The sequence below is a fragment of the Athene cunicularia genome, unplaced genomic scaffold (assembly GCF_003259725.1).
Source record: "Athene cunicularia isolate RWA unplaced genomic scaffold, athCun1 SCF_12, whole genome shotgun sequence".
NCBI lineage: Eukaryota > Metazoa > Chordata > Aves > Strigiformes > Strigidae > Athene > Athene cunicularia.
Genome location: NW_020799178.1, coordinates 32,368 through 41,982, shown reverse-complemented (window position 1 = coordinate 41,982; position 9,615 = coordinate 32,368). Strand labels below are relative to the sequence as shown.

Sequence of the window (9,615 nt, the reverse complement as noted above, 5' to 3'; positions counted from 1 at the left end):
GAGGGATAAAGCCCAGGTATCAGGAATAACACCAATATGGTTTGCCAGTTTGATCCAATTTTGTTATGTACAGAGCATCTCATACACTGCTGATCACATGCAGCTAAACGAGCTGTGATTGGTTCTAAGCTACTGTCCACACAATATAATTCATATTTCATTAGTACAACGTAAGAAGCACACGCAAAAAGCACGAGCCATGGAGCTCCTACTTGAGGTTTCGACCTCACACTTTATCTCCAGTTAAGGGATTTGCTCAACAACAGCTCTCTATGCAGTGGCAAGCCAGAGAGGAACGCTGAACAGTACTTCTTTACACAGGGGCAGACAGCAGAGAATTATTCATTGCGGTATCAAGGACCAGGTGGTTGTTATTTCTCCACACCCACATACCCCTAAATCACCCCCAGAACCTCCCCATATCCCCCCACAATCCCTCCAAATCCCCCCAAACCCTCCATATCTCCCCAAATCCTGACAAATCACCTCCAAAACTCGACATATACCCCCAAACGACCCCATATCCAACTAATCACACCACATCCCAGCAAATCACCCCCAAAACCTCCCATATTCCCCCAAATCATCCCCCATATCAATACAACACACCAACATACCCCAAATCACTCCAAAACATCCCCGTATCACCCATAGCCCCATATAACCACAAAACTCCTCATATCCCCCCAAATCACCCCAAAAATTCCCCATATACCCCCATAGCACACATATCACCCCAAAGACCTCATCACCCTCTACAAGTCCCTGACAGGAGGGGGCAGAGAGCGGGGATGAGTCTCTGGAGCCAAGGCCCCAGCGCCAGGCCCCGAGGGAACGGCCTCGAGCTGCCCAGGGCAGGGTCAGGCTGGCTCTGAGGAAGGATTTCTGTGCAGAAGGGGCTGTTGGGCGTTGGAATGGGCTGCCCAGGGCAGGGGGGAGTCCCCGGGATCGCTGGGGGGGTTGAAGAGTCGGGGTGACCTGGCGCTGAGGGATCTGGGGCAGTTGGGAAGGGTCAAGGGGAGGGTCATGGCTGGGCTGGAGGAGCTTCAAGGGCTTTTCCAGCCCGGATGATTCGGGGATTTTGTGAAAACACACCCATATCACCCGGTATCACCCATATTACCCCAAAACCCCCATATCCTGCCAAACCCCCAATATCCCCCCAAAGCAGTCCTTAACCTCCCCATACACCCCATATCCCACGTATCAACCCCAAAACCACCCACATACCCCCAAGTCACTGAAAATCCCCATACACCCTAAATCAGCCCAAACCTCCCCATATGCCCCCAAATCCACCCGTATCCCAACAAATCACCCCAATCCCCCCCATGACTCCAAATCACCCCACTGTATCTCCCCCAAACACCCCCTATTTCCCCTTCAGTCCCCCAACAAAACACCCATATCCCAAAATTCACCCGCCCATATACCACCAACCCCCCATATCCACCACAGTCACCCCAAAATACCACATATTCCCACAAATCACCCCAACACTTCCCCATAGATCCCCATATCACCCCAAAAACCAAAATACACCCCCAAATCACCCCAATCCCTCCGTATTCCCTCAAAACCCCCATATCACCCTCAAACCCACTATACACTCACTCCTTCTCTCTATCCCCCAAATCACCCCAAACACCCCTATATCCCATAAAGCACCCCCAATACCTCCCCATATCCCCCCAAACCCTCCCTAAACTGCATAAATCTCCCACATCTGCCCCAATATCATCAAAACTTCCCTGTATTACCGCAAAACCCATATATCCTTCCAAAAGACTGCTTATATCCCCCATATCTCCCCAAATCCCCCCATATCTCCCCAAATCTGCCCCCATAACTCCAAACCCCTCAGATCCCACCAAATCACCCCCAAACCACCCCATATCCCCCAAATCAAACCCCATATACTTCCAACCCCACATATCCGCCCAATTCCTCCCCAAAACAACCCACATCCCACAAATCACCCCACCACCCCTTATGCCCCGAAATCACCCCAAAATATCTCCCCCCAAAACCAGACATATCCATAGAAATCACCCCCAAAACCACCCATATTCCCCAAAATCACCCTCAATATCCCTCACCCTCTCTCTTCTGCTGATTAAGGATACCAATTAAACCCAGACACCAGAGTGCGAAGAGCAGACGTATTTTACTGGTGATAACAGTGTAATACAGAAAACAGGCAGTAAGAAAAAGCAGAATAGTGCACTTAAAGCAGCAAACAGCAAAAAACTGCATTAAATCATTACTACACGAGAGAGAGAATGGAGATTAAGACAAATACATCACCACTGGCACATGTTATCATCACCCAGCCCCGCAGTGGCTGGGCAGCCCTGGTCACAGCGAGGATTAGCGGAGCCTGTCCCGGCAAGTGGGAAATCCTGCGCGGTGCCTCCACCCGTAGGTGAGGCTGCCAAAGTCGCTGTGAGCGGGCCCAGCCTTATAGACCAGAGACCGACAGGCCAGACCAGCTGGCACCTTTGTTTTGGGCGGAATATTTCTGGTTCCATTCTCCTGATGGATTCCACCCAAAGCCTGGCCAGGGCTCGGGAGGGAAACCAAGGGAGTTTCTAACAAGGCCAGATACTTGGGTGCTCAGCCTTGAACAGGCTGAACAAGGGCAGGTGGATCCCTTCTCTCCTCACTCCTGATTATATTGGGTCTAAGCTGCATCTTTCACTAGCGAGTTTACAGACTTTGTTAATGATTGCACACTGAACAGCTTCGGCCTGGGGCCTGTTGTTCAGGGTTCAGTACTTCAACACTTGAGCACTTTTTACATCAGCATAAGGGGGTTGTTATAACTTAGTACAACACCTGGTAGCACAATGGCAGTACCTAGGATGCAAAACAGCTAATCCGGGTAACACAGTCATACAGACTCGGCCTCACTGTCAGCTGTGTGAAGACAAAACCAGGCAACCAGTGTAAAAAGCAGAACGCAGCTTGGAGGTGGGGAACTTCTGGGAACGGAGCCTTCTCAAAAGTGTTTAATGTGTTGGCTGACGTGGCAAATTACCACGTGCTGGTTTGGGGCAGAGACTCCAACTAAAATCGGGGGCTTTTTCCCACCTTGTGGTGCCCAGGGCCTGGAGGCTTAAAGAGCAGAGGGAGAGGGGACCAGGGTACGGCAGGGCAGGGCAGCAGATGTCCTCAAGCATCCCTGCCCCTCTGGGGATGTTTTCTGTGCCGCTCAAGCAGGTACTTGGCTCCTGGCAGTTCCCCAGAGTTTTAGAAACTGCTCCAATTCCACCTGAGTGTGGCGGATGGTTGATGTTGGGAAGTTTGTTGAGGCATGGTAGTTGGTGAACTGTGGGATTGTGGATGGTGGAGTGTGAGAATGTGGGTGGTATATTTGAATTGTGAGATGGTGGATGGTGGATGGTGTGAAGGTGGATGGTGGATGGCTGGAAGGAAGATGGTGGATGCTGGATGGTGGGAAGGTGGGTGCAGGATGGTGGATACTGGGATAGTGGAGGGTGAATGGTGGATGGTTGGGAGGAGGATGGCAGATGGGGGATTGTGGGAAGAAGAATGGTGGGAAGCTGGATGGTGGAATGTGGGATGGTGGATGGTGTGAAGGTGGATGGTGAATTCTGGGAAGGTGGATGGCAGGCCAGTCTACTTTTTGGTTTGGGTCCGGTACCCAGTGTATTAGAAGACAGCAGAAATAAGTTGTGAGTTGTGACTTTAAAGGATATTTTTTTTCCCCCGTAGACTATCCTCTGATGACTAGATGATGGTTTAGCATTGCAGGGGTGTGCTGGGTTGGTGTGTGTGGTGGGGACTTTTGGTAGCAGGGGAGGGGGCTACAGCGGTGGCCTCTGTGGGAAATTTTGTGAAGCTCCCCCAGCTCCAAATCAAACCTCACGCTTTGCTTAAACCCCATACTTACCTGCTTCAAGATCTTGGTCTTAATTTTGCTAAGTGCTCAATCCTAGTGGTAACCTATGACAGGGAAGTCTGTACGCAAATGATGGGCTGTTTATTTTAGTAGCATTACGTTTACTGTCTTTGTAAATTTAATGGTATCCCTTGGCCTTTTACTTTTGTGGGGAGTAAGAACAGTAGCTGACCTTCCTGACTTACCTTCTCATGGACCCTTCTGTTCATTCCTGATCTCCTTTACAGTTACTGTTTTTTTAAACAGCAGCTTTCTAGTGTCTGTTTTGGTTTTTTGTTTTGTTTTGTTTTGTTTTTTTTCTGGAGAGGTCAAAATTTAATTGCTACTAATGGCAAGTGTAATTTGAAAAGAAAGGCACTAATGCATTGCTCTTCCCTCGTACGTGTTCTTCCAAGAAGGCAGTTTAAGATGTTGTGGAACGCGTATCTATTGAGGACTCTGGTGGTGCTAACAGAATATCAACTACCCTGCTGCTGGCGGAAGACTGTCAAAGTTAACCAACAGACTCTTGGCAAATAAACAGGTGCCCGTAGACACCAGTCTATACTAACAGCGTGTAGAACTTAGGCTAGACGAGGACTTTGGCCATAAATACAATATTTTTGTCTTTTTTGCCTTGATTTTGAACATGGGAAACAAAAGGATATATTACGTTTCCACGAAGCAGCACAGGCCGGTCATGTCTGACTTTAAAATGGCTCTTCAGTTTGCCTTCTTGTCACCTGTGGGTGTCTGCTCTGTGTGTAATCTTGTCCCTTCAGAGCGGTGGCTGACAAGTTACAATTCATCTCCTTTTCTAAAGAGCAGCTGAATCATCTTCTCGCTTCAAAAGAAGGAAATTCTCTTGTACCTGTTTTTTCTCCCCTCACAGTGAAAAGCACACAACTGATAATCTCACTGAGTTGTTTTGTTCCGTTTTTTAAACTCCTGCTGTTAAGTTACACCCTGCCTAGATAAATACGTAACAAATATTGTGTGGAGGGTTCAAGTCCAAATAAGCACTGCGCTTTAAACCAGACAAACATCAACACTTGTCTTAAGGAAAAAAAGTCACTGAATCTTATGTTTACAGAGACAGGATGTCAGAGGGGAACAGCAGGTGTAATGTGTCACCAGAAAACTGCAGGAGAGTCGAAATCATCTTCAAAGCCTAAAAGCTAAAGATCTCTCTTGGTTTTGACTGACAAGCTGGATTTTGCTTAATGGAAACTTTCACATAATGGTTGCTATTGTCTGCAGAAGAAAATGGTGATCGGGTAAGAGCATTTCCTTTAGCTTCCTTCTGCCAAAGGTGTTTGAGAAGTGATTTGTTGTCCTCAAAAAGAATGACTGCTGCAGAATTTTCACAAGTGCGCCAGGTTAGCAGCAGGAACTGCTGCCCTTGGGGACGGGAGGTGGGCCTGAGCGATCGAGCGGTTACAGAAGGGGCACTGAGCTTACACAAGCTATAGTCCCGTTTGTAGAACATCCGACCTGCCGGTAGATCCCAGCTGGGAGTTGCTGTGGGTTTGCAGATCACTTTTGTAGCATCTTTATACTCGTAAAACAGTTGCACCAGATTTTATGGTTCAAGAATATGTCTTGGCCACTCTTCAGGTAGTGTAACTCGTGACAGTCTGTGGGAAGAGAGCCGTGCCCTCTCGAGGGTAAGTGGTCTGCAGAGACTATGAGCACACTGGCTACTGTTTCCAGTAGAATTATTCCTTTAGTTGTAATTGTGAAGTTTCGAGCTGTTTAGTCTTAACAGTAACAGGTCTGGTATCCGTGCTCATGTATCGTGCTATTTTCTGTCTGTCAAACCATGTGATAGGGGTTGAACTGCAGATCGCAAACTTTGGTCGCAGTACCTAGGATGCAAAACAGCTAATCCAGGTAACACAGTCATACAGACTCGGCCTCACTGTCAGCTGTGTGAAGACAAAACCAGGCCATCAGTGTAAAAAGCAGAACGCAGCTTGGAGGTGGGGAACTTCTGGGAACGGAGCCTTCTCAAAAGTGTTTAATGTGTTGGCTGACGTGGCAAATTACCACGTGCTGGTTTGGGGCAGAGACTCCAACTAAAATCGGGGGCTTTTTCCCACCTCGTGGTGCCCAGGGCCTGGAGGCTTAAAGAGCAGAGGGAGAGGGGACCAGGGTACGGCAGGGCAGGGCAGCAGATGTCCTCAAGCATCCCTGCCCCTCTGGGGATGTTTTCTGTGCCGCTCAAGCAGGTACTTGGCTCCTGGCAGTTCCCCAGAGTTTTAGAAACTGCTCCAATTCCACCTGAGTGTGGCGGATGGTTGATGTTGGGAAGTTTGTTGAGGCATGGTAGTTGGTGAACTGTGGGATTGTGGATGGTGGAGTGTGAGAATGTGGGTGGTATATTTGAATTGTGAGATGGTGGATGGTGGATGGTGTGAAGGTGGATGGTGGATGGCTGGAAGGAAGATGGTGGATGCTGGATGGTGGGAAGGTGGGTGCAGGATGGTGGATACTGGGATAGTGGAGGGTGAATGGTGGATGGTTGGGAGGAGGATGGCAGATGGGGGATTGTGGGAAGAAGAATGGTGGGAAGCTGGATGGTGGAATGTGGGATGGTGGATGGTGTGAAGGTGGATGGTGAATTCTGGGAAGGTGGATGGCAGGCCAGTCTACTTTTTGGTTTGGGTCCGGTACCCAGTGTATTAGAAGACAGCAGAAATAAGTTGTGAGTTGTGACTTTAAAGGATATTTTTTTTCCCCCGTAGACTATCCTCTGATGACTAGATGATGGTTTAGCATTGCAGGGGTGTGCTGGGTTGGTGTGTGTGGTGGGGACTTTTGGTAGCAGGGGAGGGGGCTACAGCGGTGGCCTCTGTGGGAAATTTTGTGAAGCTCCCCCAGCTCCAAATCAAACCTCACGCTTTGCTTAAACCCCATACTTACCTGCTTCAAGATCTTGGTCTTAATTTTGCTAAGTGCTCAATCCTAGTGGTAACCTATGACAGGGAAGTCTGTACGCAAATGATGGGCTGTTTATTTTAGTAGCATTACGTTTACTGTCTTTGTAAATTTAATGGTATCCCTTGGCCTTTTACTTTTGTGGGGAGTAAGAACAGTAGCTGACCTTCCTGACTTACCTTCTCATGGACCCTTCTGTTCATTCCTGATCTCCTTTACAGTTACTGTTTTTTTAAACAGCAGCTTTCTAGTGTCTGTTTTGGTTTTTTGTTTTGTTTTGTTTTGTTTTTTTTCTGGAGAGGTCAAAATTTAATTGCTACTAATGGCAAGTGTAATTTGAAAAGAAAGGCACTAATGCATTGCTCTTCCCTCGTACGTGTTCTTCCAAGAAGGCAGTTTAAGATGTTGTGGAACGCGTATCTATTGAGGACTCTGGTGGTGCTAACAGAATATCAACTACCCTGCTGCTGGCGGAAGACTGTCAAAGTTAACCAACAGACTCTTGGCAAATAAACAGGTGCCCGTAGACACCAGTCTATACTAACAGCGTGTAGAACTTAGGCTAGACGAGGACTTTGGCCATAAATACAATATTTTTGTCTTTTTTGCCTTGATTTTGAACATGGGAAACAAAAGGATATATTACGTTTCCACGAAGCAGCACAGGCCGGTCATGTCTGACTTTAAAATGGCTCTTCAGTTTGCCTTCTTGTCACCTGTGGGTGTCTGCTCTATGTGTAATCTTGTCCCTTCAGAGCGGTGGCTGACAAGTTACAATTCATCTCCTTTTCTAAAGAGCAGCTGAATCATCTTCTCGCTTCAAAAGAAGGAAATTCTCTTGTACCTGTTTTTTCTCCCCTCACAGTGAAAAGCACACAACTGATAATCTCACTGAGTTGTTTTGTTCCGTTTTTTAAACTCCTGCTGTTAAGTTACACCCTGCCTAGATAAATACGTAACAAATATTGTGTGGAGGGTTCAAGTCCAAATAAGCACTGCGCTTTAAACCAGACAAACATCAACACTTGTCTTAAGGAAAAAAAGTCACTGAATCTTATGTTTACAGAGACAGGATGTCAGAGGGGAACAGCAGGTGTAATGTGTCACCAGAAAACTGCAGGAGAGTCGAAATCATCTTCAAAGCCTAAAAGCTAAAGATCTCTCTTGGTTTTGACTGACAAGCTGGATTTTGCTTAATGGAAACTTTCACATAATGGTTGCTATTGTCTGCAGAAGAAAATGGTGATCGGGTAAGAGCATTTCCTTTAGCTTCCTTCTGCCAAAGGTGTTTGAGAAGTGATTTGTTGTCCTCAAAAAGAATGACTGCTGCAGAATTTTCACAAGTGCGCCAGGTTAGCAGCAGGAACTGCTGCCCTTGGGGACGGGAGGTGGGCCTGAGCGATCGAGCGGTTACAGAAGGGGCACTGAGCTTACACAAGCTATAGTCCCGTTTGTAGAACATCCGACCTGCCGGTAGATCCCAGCTGGGAGTTGCTGTGGGTTTGCAGATCACTTTTGTAGCATCTTTATACTCGTAAAACAGTTGCACCAGATTTTATGGTTCAAGAATATGTCTTGGCCACTCTTCAGGTAGTGTAACTCGTGACAGTCTGTGGGAAGAGAGCCGTGCCCTCTCGAGGGTAAGTGGTCTGCAGAGACTATGAGCACACTGGCTACTGTTTCCAGTAGAATTATTCCTTTAGTTGTAATTGTGAAGTTTCGAGCTGTTTAGTCTTAACAGTAACAGGTCTGGTATCCGTGCTCATGTATCGTGCTATTTTCTGTCTGTCAAACCATGTGATAGGGGTTGAACTGCAGATCGCAAACTTTGGTCGCAGTACCTAGGATGCAAAACAGCTAATCCAGGTAACACAGTCATACAGACTCGGCCTCACTGTCAGCTGTGTGAAGACAAAACCAGGCCATCAGTGTAAAAAGCAGAACGCAGCTTGGAGGTGGGGAACTTCTGGGAACGGAGCCTTCTCAAAAGTGTTTAATGTGTTGGCTGACGTGGCAAATTACCACGTGCTGGTTTGGGGCAGAGACTCCAACTAAAATCGGGGGCTTTTTCCCACCTCGTGGTGCCCAGGGCCTGGAGGCTTAAAGAGCAGAGGGAGAGGGGACCAGGGTACGGCAGGGCAGGGCAGCAGATGTCCTCAAGCATCCCTGCCCCTCTGGGGATGTTTTCTGTGCCGCTCAAGCAGGTACTTGGCTCCTGGCAGTTCCCCAGAGTTTTAGAAACTGCTCCAATTCCACCTGACTGTGACCTGACTTCCTGAAGTCGTCTCCAAACTCCTTTTTGTACGTTGATGTGGCTGCACCAGCTGTGGGGAGCGGGAGGGCTCTGCAGCCCCCCGAAGTGCCCTTTGGGGCTGGGTGGGATGCCGGGGGAAGAGCAGTCAGGAGCAGGGATTTGGAGGTGGTTTCCCCTGCTCTGAGTGCTTCTCTTTCAGCCCCTGCACGGGGAAGGAAGCCGCTGGATCTCAGCCTCTGGAGGAACATGTTCCTCTTCTCTGCCCCAAAAGGGCGTTTGTGCCCACCCTTTTCCCAGCTCTTCAGTGCCGGGGGTGCTCAATCAAACGCTTTCTCCAGCTGCGTGTTCCCCATTCAGCTCCTTCCTGCCCAACTCAGCTTTAACCGCTGCCAGCCACATGGCGCTGCGCGTGGGATTTTAACCTTTGGCAGCCACTGCAATGTTTGCTCTGTGTGTTGGTCCTGGCTGCTTGCAAGGGGACTCTCGGGGTGAAGCGCTAAGGCTTGGACAATAGGGT

The 9,615-nt window shown here is 48.3% G+C and overlaps 1 long non-coding RNA gene across 1 annotated transcript in view; it reads left to right on the top strand.

The window, feature by feature from the left end:
• LOC113490530 overlaps nt 1-9,615 on the top strand; it is a 14,038-nt gene that overhangs the window by 2,557 nt on the left and 1,866 nt on the right. The gene's annotated exons all lie outside the window — the stretch shown is intronic.